We start from the raw sequence: 13,453 nt of genomic DNA, 5'->3' as shown, positions 1-13,453 counted from the left end.
ACGCCGCTAGCGACTCGCCACAGAGCGAGAGTGGCTAAAAAACAAGGTGGGGACACATACACGCACACACACACCGAGCCGCACATCGGGCATTTCACGCACACGCTGAATCGATACTATCAGGAGAGGGGGGTGGAAGCCCACTTAATTAATTTAAGTGGCTACGCGGGGCTCGGAGACCCATCACCCACCGTCATTAGCCGAAGCATTTTACTTTAAGTGCGGCAATTTATTCTTTGTTTCTTAGTGGATTAATATCGCAGTCAGTCGTCGTCTCCCACCCTCCCACTCCCTCCCCCCCCCCAATCTCCCCCCGCTCCTGACGGAGCGTACAAAGCCAAAAGGCTACCCAAGCCCGCAAGACCCTCCCGGCACCACCACTGCAGTAAAACCGACCTCCTCCTCCTCGCCAAACAGCTCAAAGTTACCATTTTGGAGCCGCTTCGATGACCGGGGGGACAGTCCTCGCTCCTATGGGGGTGGCTCGCAAAGTTGGTTTTTTTCCACCCGAGATCGCAGCTCGAGGACCTCCACTCCCTGCCCCGCTCTAGCTCCGGCCGCACCTCGGCCGCCCCTCTGTTGCCCCTCACCTCCTCGGCTGCCGGCGGCACGGTTCGTGGAAGAGCGCAGCGCCGATCTACCCGCCGCCCTAGAGGTGGAACCGCACATGATCCGCCGAGCTGCTCCACTGCTGCGGCCGGGGGCGGCCCGAGCGGCCCCCGCCCGCCGCGCCCCGCGCCCGCGCACCGCCCCCGCCGCGCCCGCGCCCGCCGCGCCCCGCCCGCCGCCGCCGCCCGCCCCGCTGCCGCCGCCGCCGCGCGTCCCCCGGCGGCCGCAATGGTCTGGACGGTGCGGAGACTATTGTCTCCGCAGACCGAAGTTGGGGCGCGGGGTACCGCCGCTCTGAGGCGATGTTGGGAGCGGGGGGAGAAGCCGGTCAGACCGCCCCTCCGCCGGGCGCCGAGTTGCGCCTCTGCCTATCTCCACCGCCCCGGTTCCCACGTACCTCTTCCGCGAAAGGTGCCGGCTGCAGTTGCCCCAGATGCATTTCTATTAGAAACTTCCCCCCCTCCCCCTTTTGGTTTTTGGTTTTGTTTTGGTTGTTGTGGGTTGGTTTTTTTTTTGGGGGGGGGGCGAATTCCACTAGTAAAATATTTATGGATCTATTGAAATGCGCAGAAACAACAACATTAAAGTCCTCAATCAAGATCAAAGAGGAATACTGTTCAACAGCCACGCTGTGGAAGTTGAAAGACCTCCGAACAAATCAATCTGCCATATGGCTTTTTTTTCTTAAAAGAGGGGGAAAAAAAAAATCAACTCTCCCCTTCCCACCCCCCATGTCTGAAAAGTTCAATTCGTGTTTTCCTGCGTGTTTGCGAAGCTCAGTTTAATCACGCCAAATATGTGTGCCATAGGCGAGGGGAGTGTGTTTAGTCTATGACTGCAAAGCCTAATTTAATCTGCTAAAGCTTGGTACGAGACATCAAGGGTGTGGAAGCTTTTTTTTCCCCCCTCTTTCTTTGTCTCCTAACGTGTGATGACGTAGAATTGACACGGAGGACTTTTGACGGAGGGTCGGTGTTATCTCGACGCTCCGGAGCGCCCTGGCCCGCCGCCCCAGGGCCGGCAGAACCCCTCCCCCCGCCCTCCAACTCCTGGCACATGGGCTCCGAGACCCCCACCTCGGGGTTAGCCCGGCCCAACCCGGGCGCACCGGCCCCGCGCCTGAAGCCCTCCAGCTCCGTCTGGCACTTGGGACGCAAACTGCTACGGCACGGAAAAACAAAATTGGGGCGGGGATGGGTTGTGGGGGAAAGGCTTTAAATCCTGCCGTTTCCAGTGCTTGTTACCAGAACCCTCGGAATAAAGGAAAGGGGCGGGGGTGAGGGGCAACGAGCGAGAAGGAAAGTTGGTAATGAAGGATACACGAATCATAAAATGTAAGCTATGTGTGATTAATGATCTGCACTAATTTGAATAGCAGGCGTGTTAAAGGTCATTGACAATTGTTGCTGCTTTCAGCATGAATGCCTGAGTGGGATGTATTTGGGACAATCAAATTTAATTCTAATTCACAGGAAAAAAAAAATATCAGATGTGTGTAGCAGCTGGTCAACATAGAGAGAGAGGACATGCTTCAAAGAATGTTCTTTGCCACTCCTTCAAAGGCTGCTTCATTATGTTAAGATCGTGTTTTGAAATGCTTCAATAGTAAATAACGTATCTGGAATGTCTGGGGTTTGTTCCTTATGCATCAGCATCTTTTCTGCACACTTTTTCAGTCACAGGCCAGATTGTGTTCCCAGTTACTCCAGACTTGCAGCATTTTGTGGGAATTGCACGTTCACTGATGCTGGATTTACCTGTAAGTGGAGCAGAGCAGACATCACCTCTCTGAACCTGAAGAATTCACCCCAGGCACACGCCTTCAACACAAGGGTATATATTCTCTAATCACAGTTTACATAGTAGTTCAGCATTTCTTTACACAAAGAGAAAGAAATCCATTATAAATCAACATTCCTGGGCAGTATTTAGAACTACAGTATTGAGCTAATAATTTCCATATGGCAAAAATTGACAAGTCAAAGCAGTGAAAGGTGCATGAGACTTCCTGCTCCTCCACCTAAAAATGCGCTTTTTACGACCTACTCCTTTTCTCTCTTAGTCTGTATAGATTCTTTTACTTACACAGTAAAAAGTGAGAATACACTGCACGGTGCTCTCTCTCTTACTTGACAGAGTAATGTTTTAAATGCTTAATTTTTTCCACATTTGCTTCCACAGGGCCCAGTCTTGCTCTCCTTGTTCCCATAAAGAAATAGAATGCTGAGGCTGTGGGGGTGAAAGGCCTGGCGAACCCATCCCACGCTCAGTAACTGAGGGGTATTCCACCTTAATGAAAAAGGCAATTAAACATTCAGAAGATGCAGAGACTTTAAAAACAATCAAGTGGCGTATTAATTTCACAGAAAGTCACTAGCAGAGTTCCTCTATCCATGTAATTTTAAATAGAAGATTTTCTCACGTTTCTTCTGCTGCTGAGTCCAACACTCCTGAGGTTTAAAAGAAAAACTGGATTGGCGTAAGAATGTATGGATTTAAAAGATATGCAAAATGTATTTCCATAATGTGGTGAATGTCTTTAGAAATTTCAGGTGGATCAGAAATCCTTAATTTTCAAACTGTTAGCAACGTGCCATTACCATGGGTGATTAATGTGTTCGCAGACACTGTTTACCCATTATATTTTTGCCAGAAATCTTCCAGGAGATGTCCTCCCATCTCAAATTCTTTAAATTACAGTATTTTGTATGAGAATGTCAGCGATATTAATGGTTCAATACGTGTTTTGCTATTTATAGACTCGCATGTATAATAATTCTGGCTAATGAAATACTTGGAGCAGGAAAACATTTATTTACTTTTGCTGTGGTCTAATAAATTATTTGTTCAGCATTTGGGACCAGGCTCTCTCAAGTTAAGGAAAATGGCATTTTGATGAAAATCTGTGCGATGACTTGTCTGCATAACTTAGCCTTGGAAATGATTGGTGGAAGTTCAGATAAGAAACGGTTCCAGAGAAATGCTGTGGTAGAAAAGCACGGGAAAAAAGGCCAGCTCTCTGAAAGCAAAGCTGAAAGCATATATAAATACCTTGAGACAGGCAAACAGGCCAAGTTTGCATTACGTTTTATATGTGTGTGTGTGTCTAAGTGTCACATACATGGATATATTCAGTGGAACGTAATCCAGAAGAGTCAGTTGCTTTAGCTTTCACCGTATGCTTGCCCTGAGTTACTCAGGTTTTGTGCCGATGAGTATTTTTCATCATTAGAAATCCATCTGAAATTTAGACAACATTAACTAAATAGCACTAATCCAGAGTGGATTACGGTTCTTGGTCTTTTTTAAGGAATCTGTCTGTCTAAGATTTGGACTAGCATTTTCCTGGGAGTCTCCTGTCACATCTGTGTGTGGATGACCCTTTTTAAACATAGCTCTTGGCTTTATAGTTAGTTCTCCAGTTTTGCTAATAAACCAGTATATATCTGGTTTAATCTAAACCAGAGATTTTGCTTTCAAAGTGTGCTTGGGGCGGAAAAAAAATAGCACGCAAAGTTTGACAACAAATAATCTTATAACAGTCTTTCAATTCTAAACCAGATCCTTTCTTGATATGTTTGGAAATACAAAGAGCATGTGCAGAAGTTGCAAGATGGAAGGCTCAGGTCTCTCCAACACCACAGCAGATCACTTCACAGAAATATTTTTATTGATAACTTTTTAACAAGAAACTAGTATTTCTGACTCCAGTTAAAATGGGCCATTCTGAGATTGGTGTATGTGGGTGGTACCGATTTCACTCTTGAACAAAATGGTTTCAAACAATAACAAACATGCTCTGGGATTAAATATATTGATGTCTCACATGTGCCACAAAAATCATTCTGTCTAATAATATCTGGGCCATGTCAGGCTGCTTCCAAAGTTTCTACTATGAAAACATGCCATGATCCAGCAAAGTTTTGCACACCAGTGTGCTCTGGGGCTTCATGGATTGAGGTGAAGCTCTTGTGCCCTGTTAATTTAGTCAGGCATAAATCTAGCAAACAAATTTAAAGATAATTTTCCATTGGGAGAGCTGCACATATTTTGGAATCTGAAGAATCTATTAACGTGTAACCACAATAAGCAACTTGGGCATATCTGATGGCAAACTCTATGCGATGTCAGGATGTTGCCATATCCTCTTTACCTTCTACTCATACAAATTCTCCCCTTGCTATTAATGGAATTGCTTTAATGATAGAAGATGATCAGTGTTTGTCTCCATCATCTCATTTGTGGCATGTAATGAGCTTTTCCTTATGGCAGAAATAATACAGAAACCTTTCTTGAAGAATCTTTCGTATTTGCCCTCACCATCAACATAGTTGCTAGGATATAGCCTGATTTTGATTTTTGTGCTTTGATCCTCTCAAAACCACTTTCTTTTTTCTTTTTCTTTTTTTTTTTTACACCAAGTTATTCAACATCACTTCTACAATGACACTGAGGAAGAGAGCAAAAAATGTCAATATTGCAAAGTAAGTTCAGCCTCAGTCTACGTGGTTATTTTAGGTTCATGCTAAATGCTGTATATAGCACCAACTTTTCCAGCCCTGGCAGTCAGATTTTCTCACCCATATGTAATTTTATAAACTACATCATGGCTTCACAGCAGGTAGGGACTCCACAAACCTGTTCTTAATTTCAGTTTAACTGAAAGAATCTCAGCAGCAGCTGCTTTCAGAATAGCTGATACAGAGTTCCACAGATGTGGCCCATAATAGCTTCAGAAATAAAAAATAACTAGGCCACAACATAGAATTAATTTCAAGGAAGACAAATTCAGTAAGGATGCCACTTTCAAGAGTTTTTTTTTTTTTAAAAAATAAATTTAAGAGATCTCTGGGAGGGCATATTTCTGCGGCCTGGGGTTTTTCATGCTGTCTACTGATTGTAATACTTCAGTACACTGATTTTCTGGCAGGCTGGACCTGGCTGGTAGCTGGCTGCAGAGCCTCTCCAAGCATAGAAACGGGCTATTTCTGAGTTTGTGTCGCCTCCCCTCCCCCTCGCCCTTCTTATGTTCCTCCAAGCATAACTGATAGTACTGGAGTGCTTGTGCGCTTTTCTAACTGGACCAGACAAAGAGGTACAATAGCTAAAAATGACCTCTGATGATACAGAGAATGCACCGCTCAGTAAAAACTGGGGAAACTGGTTGCTAGCCCTAAACCAGTGTGGTATTTGGTGTTGTGTCACAAATGTGAAATAAAGGAATAGTAATAATAATACTAAAAAAGTTTCACAAATGTTAATTTCTGAAGTTTGGCAACAGGGAGGCATTAAGTGATTTATGTAACGCCATGACAAATACATCGATGTACTTAATTATCTTCTGCTGAGTAGAAAATACCTCAAAAGTAAAAGTGGAACAAAACAGTCACTTGTTCTCGCTAACAAAATTTCCCTTGACATTCTGTGCAGTGGTCTAAGTGTTTGAATAATCTTGGTTTATATGGTCTTTCAGCTCAGGCATGCGAGGAAAAAGGAACTTCAAAAAGAGAATATTTTACCTGATGTGTACTATTTTAAGGCTTCGGTAATTAGAGAACTGCAAAGGTCAAAATAGCCATCAATATCATAAGCAACAGAGTAGAAGTAACATGTTTAAGAGGAAGTTAGTTGGTTGGCTGTAACATAATACATCATAAGCACTAGGATGAGGATCTGCAATGGCGAACATTAGAGGAAACAGGAAAACTTAGACAACATCAGCTATTACTATTGCTGAAAGCATATGAGAACTTGAAATAAGAAACAGAAATGCTTTTGAATCTAAATCTGAGGTTTCATTACCTTGCTGAGGAGATGCTTCCACCTATCCTGAGGCCCATCCACGCAGATGCACTCACAGGCTGGAGGAAAAAGTTTGCTAGTGCTTTTTGTGAGCCAAATAAAAAGTTGGTATGCAGAAGCTCCCAACCTTTTTTCCATCTTCTTATCAAAGTCAGGAATGCATGGCATTAGCCAATTTTTAGTACACTGTTGCCCACCCCTGAAAGTCAAATCATATAATACTTGATTAAGGTGGGTAGTTAAGATGTTGCTGTGTATCTGCTGCTCCTAAAACTGTGTGCTCCAGCCTGTATTTCTGAACTGGCATAAATAAAAAATGACTAAAGGTAGAACGATCACGTCTGAAGATGCAGTAGTTTGCAACAGTACAAGTCATAATAAAGTTGTACAGTTCTGGGGAAAATTGTTTTGAGAATGGGAACTCTTCCAAAAACTTCCCACTATTTCTTTCATTACTGATAGACTGATAGACTATTTTCCTTCCCTGTACAATTTTATGCCAAATTGGCTACTTTTCTAATTTCCCCATAAATCACACAAAATTCATGACTCCTTTTTCCACTTTTGGATCCACAAATCAAATGAATGAATTCATTCTACTGAGGGAAAGGAGCTGAAATGAACACCCAGGATCATTAGCATTAAATTATGAGAATAAAATTATCCTAACTTTTAATAAAAACTTCCAGAAGGCTTCTTGTTTGTTCCTTCCAATGGATTTGAAAGACAGAAGTGAGTTTGGGAAGTTGGTCTGCTACAGACTTTGCTAGGCATTTGCCTTTTTCCTCTGTTAAACTCCAAAGCTAATAAACCCAGAGCATTCAGTAACAAGTGAGGCACTCATGTCAACAAAGGCCTTACTTAGAGACGGCGAGGTTTTGAGAAACTTTTGTGGTGAGGATTTGAAGATATTTTAGTCATATGCAGCGTACTGTGAACGTGCACTTTTGCTTCTCTGTTTCCTACAGTATAATCCCCTTTGCTTTCCCCCCCTGAGTTTTAAAATGAGCACAGAAAAGGCTGAGTGTTAAACTACACTATTCAATTGTCCAGTAAGTACACAAATTCTGTTCAAATCAGAACAAACTTTCAAGTAGACAGAAAAGGGGATTTGGATTTCTGTTTTATCCTGGAAACCCTGCTGAACACCAGTGTGGCAGGGAATATAGCCATATCAGGCCAACAAAAGGCTCCTAATGTCGTGAAGACCTCCTCCCCCCCCTCCTCTCCAAGCAAGCTGGCTGGCATAGCTTTTGCTGTTGGAATTGTCTGCAGAATAACCAAACTCAAGCTGCTCCCTAAAGCAGGTGCCTTGTTCAGAAATAAGCCAGCACTTTCATTCTAAAATGCTCACATTGCGTCCTATAGAGATGAACAGGCTGTTGGGGAGATATTTCTCCATTCTGAATGCTCATGTGGAGCAATACTTCATTGGGGTTTTTTTCTTCCTTTTTCATTTTCCACTCTCACAAAAGCAGAGATGTACCCACTCACTTTATAAAGCAGTTACCACATACACCAGAAACTCCTGGATTCCTTCTGCTGTCTAAAAGATTCCCAAGAACTATTTTTATTGCAAAGGATCCCATTAATATAAATGGTACCAGCGTCCTGTTCACTCTTAAGGGCTTTATGTAATAAAAAAGTATGTTTAATAAAGTCAAATGCAGTAGATCTGCTCTTAGCATCACTGGTACTCGTAATACAGGATGTACCACTAGTCATACTTTTATTGCTAGGAAGTACATTGACATATAATATCACAAATATTTTTTTCCTAGGACGTTACAACATTTCATGCCAAATCCCTCTATCATCTAAGAATCGCAGGATCCTATTTATTTAGGTGGGGTTTGGTGTAATAAAAGTAATACATTGCAAAATAAGAGTGCTAAGGGTGCTGCCAAAAACGCTCACAGAACGATATTGTCAGTACTGTCCGTACCAATGTTTTGTCTCTCCAGGGAAGAAGCATTCATATGAGTTCTGATAACTCCATTTGGTGTGCTTGTGTGGTCACTAAAGCTATTTTTTTTTGGTTGGTTTGTTTGTTTGTTTTACAGAATTAAATGAGTTCACTGTTTGGTGCTTAACTCCCTGATAGCTCTGTTAGGTAGAGCTGACCTAGCACATGCATCTCTGCTTCTGTAGTTCATAGGAGAAACTTCACAAGGCATAAATAGGAAGAAGAGGTCAGGGGACTGCGAAGAGAGGTCAGGAGCCCTCTGACAGTGTTCCTGTGCTGCATAACCCCAACCACTATTGTGTGGTCCCAGTGCTAAGTCCATGCAAGGTCAGCAACTGGAAGCTAGTGTGAACAGCAGAAGATGAGCCCATGCTCTCCCATCTGCCCTCAGCTGTAAGAATTGGAGATTGTAGCAAAGAGGTGGGGAGTTGCTTGGCCATGGGACCCAGGACAAAACTGGCTGGTTTTGCACACCTTTGCCCATCATCTGAGCTGCTCCTGCAGCCTGCTCTATTCCCACCTCTGCTTCTTGAAGGAGGCAAACTGGCAGATCATTAACAGTACCTCAGCACACTCATTTCATTCACAGGTGCTTCTGCAAGTGTATGTAACTACATTAGCTTTACTTCCAGGAGTTTTCTACTCAGAGGTCACAGCACTCTGCTGTAAGGCAAACATAGTAGCCATAATCTGGTTATATGAAAAAAGCACCAGTGAATGAACTGTTTCCATGAATGACCTTATTTTTCAGTTGCTCACTAGAACACTTTTTGAAGGAAGTATTTGCTTGGTAAATGCATTTAGTTCATATTAAGGATACAATTTTCCTCAGAGTTTATTGGTTATTTCTAGAACCTGTAGGATTTGCACACAAGAAACTGACAGCAACAATCTTATGTAATCATTTCCCACCATGTTTCAAAATAATGTAGTTTTATAGATCTTCCTGACTTCTAAATACAAAATGGGAAAATGTCCAAGAAACATTACTTTGTCTAATACCATTTTTTTTAGCACATGCACAATCCTACTGTCCTTCTTCTCCTTTGTCAAAAGTAAGCGGACTAGTTTGCACAGCCTAAAGTTTCTGCTTATCTGGACTTGCATAAGTGCATTCAGCAGCTTCCTCAGATGTACAGTCAGTGGGAAATTCCATGAGTTTTACGCTTAAACCTAATCAGAGATATGAATAGAAGAATGTAACCATCAAAGCTATTGCAGAGTCCTTCAGACCCTGACCTTTGGGCCCATAAATCCATGAATGAGTTACATTCATACACATACTAATGTGTTGTGGTTTTTTGTTTTGTTTTGGTTTGGTTTTAATCAGTAATGCAAAATGGGTTTAGAACTCCAGCTATTAATCTAAGTTGAATTTCCCACAAGCTGTTCACAAGTACATACTCAGTCTTTACCAAGGGCTTCTAAGGGTTTGTCCTCTTTTCACCTCATGCAGCTTCGGTCCCAGCACAAGGGCACGCCTGCTGCTGAGCACATGAATGAGTGAGGAAGGATTGTGCCACCCAGCAGAGCTGACATGTCCAATCTAGAACCCAGGCAATTGATGGCTGGCTGTGGCTGCATCTGTGCCTACCTGCCCAAGGTATGGCGTACACCTGCAGCCTGCTGTGGCATCGGATACAAGAATAGCACATCTCCCCTGCTCTCAAGGCACTGTGCTAGGTCTGACCTCTGTTCCATCTGTATGTACTGGGTTTGGGGGGACACACCACTCACATAAGCCTTTTGTTTTTTTTCTCTCTGACCCTCATTTTTCTGTAACTGCAAAATGGGCCAGTACTTTCAGAGAGCGGTACTTACTCCTGCTGTAATAAAATACTGAGAACATTTCAGACCTCACCAGAGCAAACTGTGGCAGAAATTGTGCTTGGAATTGTTTTAGAATTTTTACTTAATGCAACATGTAGCAAGAGTTATATCCATTCAGCAATCCCTGCTGAAGCATTTTTACACCTTCCTTGAGTCAGTTGTGCAATAGGAGAGAGGGAGCCACACCGCTAAAAAAAATCATTAGGCTCTGAATAAAATGGGAAAGCCTGTCGCAAAGACAAGTCAGAGAAAAAGCCACTGGGGTCTAATGGCAATCCAGTATGGGTTAATTTGACTTCTCCCAGTACTCCAAAGTGGTGGATCAGGAAAGTTAAACCAAGAAGTGCCCACTCAGACAAAGACCACTAGGATAAAAATAGCCCCATCAATACAAACAGAATAGGAACCAAAAGATTCAATGGATCAGTTGCATTATACTTAAGGGCTTTTTCAATGAAAAGTTAAACTTTTGTTTGTGTTCAGATTTGGGAAGTGAATAAAGAATGCCTGAAAATAAAGGGAAAAAAAAGAAAAAGAAAAGGAAAAAGAAAAAAAAAAGAAAAAGAAAAAGAAAAAGAAAAAGAAAAAGAAAAAGAAAAAGAAAAAGAAAAAGAAAAAGAAAAAGAAAAAGAAAAAGAAAAAGAAAAAAAGCAAAAGAAAAAGCAAAAGCAAAAGAAAAAGCAAAAGAAAAAGAAAAAGAAAAAGAAAAAGAAAAAGAAAAAGAAAAAGAAAAAGAAAAAGAAAAAGAAAAAGAAAAAGAAAAAGAAAAAGAAAAAGAAAAAGAAAAAGGAAAAGAAAGAAAAAGAAAAAGGAAAAGGAAAAGGAAAAGGAAAAGGAAAAGGAAAAGGAAAAGGAAAAGGAAAAGGAAAAGGAAAAGGAAAAGGAAAAGGAAAAGGAAAAGGAAAAAAAGGGAAGAAAAATTCTCAGCCCTGATAGATACAATTTAATTTTGTTGTTGATAAAAAAAAAAGTGTACCATCCAGACATGCCTGTGTGCTAAGTTTTGACCTGGTGCAATTTGATACAGGTGACATATTAAACCCTGAAGACCAAGTTAACAATGGAAACAGTGACAGACTGTTAACAGTAATAAGGGGTAGTGGCTGCCATTGTACTAGTAAGCTATATGTTTTTCACAGCATAGTGGGACAGCTGATAAAATCCAAACCTGCCTGCTGGCTGCCTTTCATTTGCCTGTAGTTTGTTTAGCCAACGCAACTCTAGGAGTGACCTTGTGTTTACTCATTAATTCTGCAAGTCACTTTGTGGGGAATTTGGGCATTAAAGTGACTAGAATATTTTTAATATCAAGAAAATTTTGCCTTGCTTCTTCATTGTCTTTGTAATTTAAATATCCTGTTGTGTAAGCCTAAAGGTAGGAAGTGAGCTATACAAACCCTTACAATAACAGTATTAGGTTGCAGATAAGCCCATGTGCTCTGTAGTGTTGGGTTGTGGTTTTTGTTTTGCCTGAGTAGTATAAGTTTTGCAAATGCTAGAAGAGGTTATGTTTTCTCCTAGAAACACATTTAAAATCTTTCAAAACAAGCTTTGTCTGTTAAGAACACACACACACGCACACACGCATGCACACACACACAAATTACTCTCCTGATAACAAGAAGTCACTTTAGCCTGTAATGCCCAGCTTTAATTATTTAGCTTCACACCGTATTTGTGTTTCTGCCATGAAACCCAAACCTTTTCAGCAGGCAGAGATGAGGTGGTGAGGTGGGTGCCTACCTATCCTCTCTTTCATTCTTTTCCCTCCAACTCAGCACTGTTTTAATGCAAATCAAATCCCCGGTGCATGCACAGCTAGCACAGATACCCTTACACTTCAAGCACCTGGCAGTCAGCTTTCCTGCTGAGGCTGCTGCTGAACTGGATCTTACCCTCTCATGGCCATAACACTTGTCTCTCTGCAATAAGACAACAATAACTACTTTGCAGATGACAAACACAAGCCTTTTTATGTATATATATGGCTCAGTTTATGGGCCTAAGAAAGACAATTGTATTAATGGCGATATTTACTATTTCTCACATGAATCAAATCAATTTTGTAAGCCAGATATGTAACTAGCATTTTAAACCATATGCAATCTATGTAACCTAGCAGTGCTGCACTTAATAAAAGCAGACCATGATTTCTGAATCTATTCTCCTTTAATAAGATTATAATCCTGACTGTCCTGTCCTTACTGCAGTCAGAGGCAGCCTTGTTGCCAAGTGGTTCATGAGTGGTAGGCTTGTGTGCTTGCATAACTGATCCCGAATTACACATGGTGACCATCTATAGGTGATTATCTTGGACATGACAAAATGTTTGATCTTTGTGTATATTTGTACAAGCACATTTGCACCCACATGCATATACACGTTCGTATCATATGCACAGCATTTCATGTAATGAGATTATTAGATTTGTGTGTATGCACAGAGTCAACAGCAAAATTGTATGACATTTTTCCTTTATAAGACTGTCTTCCTAGCCAGGTAAATTTTATCAGTGTTTAGCCATTTTATGTTATCATTTGCATGCAGTGTCTGATTCAGGCTCAAATTCTAATGAACATTTCAGCCAAAACTGTTTAGCTGTTTCTGAGAGTTGAGGTTAATGGAAACCAGCCTGTTTTGTGCATCATTAAATATTCTGGATCTTCCCTGGGGATTGTTCTAGCACCTCCACAATTTGAAGCCAGAGTCTGAAAAATCTGAAGAGGCTCCCTGTGCTAGGGCTTTGCCTTTTGCTATTCTAGTTACACATTTGGCTGTGTTGCAAGTCTGTGAAAAATCACGGTTTGCAAATGTTCCATCACTGCCTCTTCAACTGGAGCCACTAAATTCTAAGATTCTGCTGTAACTGAGGATGCTCATGTTTCTCACAGCTGGTAGTGCTGACTGAACCACATATGCCACGTCCTCAGTTATGGACTAGTCTCCTCACTATTCCATGCTTGAGTATATTATTCTAGGATAGATTACGGGGACATAGCCAAAATTGCACTATACTAAGAACTCAGAGCAGTAAGGTTGGGATTAATTCCAAAAGCAACTGCTAGGGGAGAGGTAAATTTATGTTCATGAAGTATTCAAATACTGCAGAAATGGTCACCACAGAAAATCCCATGAGGAATTTAATTATTCCTTTTTGAGAGGAGCATTTGAATAGCATACAGTAAATAAGGCATGGGACAACTGCTTTGAAGGTAACAGAATATGGGATTGCTGCTAATTTCTGAA

General features: G+C 41.7%; 1 protein-coding gene and 1 long non-coding RNA gene across 6 annotated transcripts in view; one reads left to right on the top strand and one right to left on the bottom strand.

The window, feature by feature from the left end:
• ZNF516 (zinc finger protein 516) overlaps nucleotides 1-675 on the bottom strand; it is a 112,306-nt gene extending 111,631 nt beyond the window's left edge. For 3 of the 5 annotated variants that reach the window (XM_068147562.1, XM_068147559.1, XM_068147564.1), the window contains exon 1: nucleotides 591-664. The gene's annotated coding sequence lies outside the window, so the exon portion shown is untranslated. Of the gene's footprint in view, nucleotides 1-396 lie in introns of all 5 variants that reach the window. The other 2 variants (XM_068147561.1, XM_068147560.1) reach the window with 2 other exon arrangements.
• Nucleotides 676-1,852: 1,177 nt separating this feature from the next.
• Nucleotides 1,853-3,058, top strand: LOC137445761 (uncharacterized). Its single transcript, XR_010988484.1, has 3 exons — nucleotides 1,853-1,943; nucleotides 2,286-2,442; nucleotides 2,791-3,058. It is a non-coding gene; the product is annotated as an uncharacterized lncRNA (long non-coding RNA).
• Nucleotides 3,059-13,453: the final 10,395 nt, after the last annotated feature.

This window comes from Melanerpes formicivorus, unplaced genomic scaffold (genome assembly GCF_026170545.1).
Source record: "Melanerpes formicivorus ecotype bairdi unplaced genomic scaffold, bMelFor1.0.p_v2 SCAF_15, whole genome shotgun sequence".
Taxonomy (NCBI): domain Eukaryota; kingdom Metazoa; phylum Chordata; class Aves; order Piciformes; family Picidae; genus Melanerpes; species Melanerpes formicivorus.
This window is presented reverse-complemented; position numbering and strand designations above follow the sequence as displayed.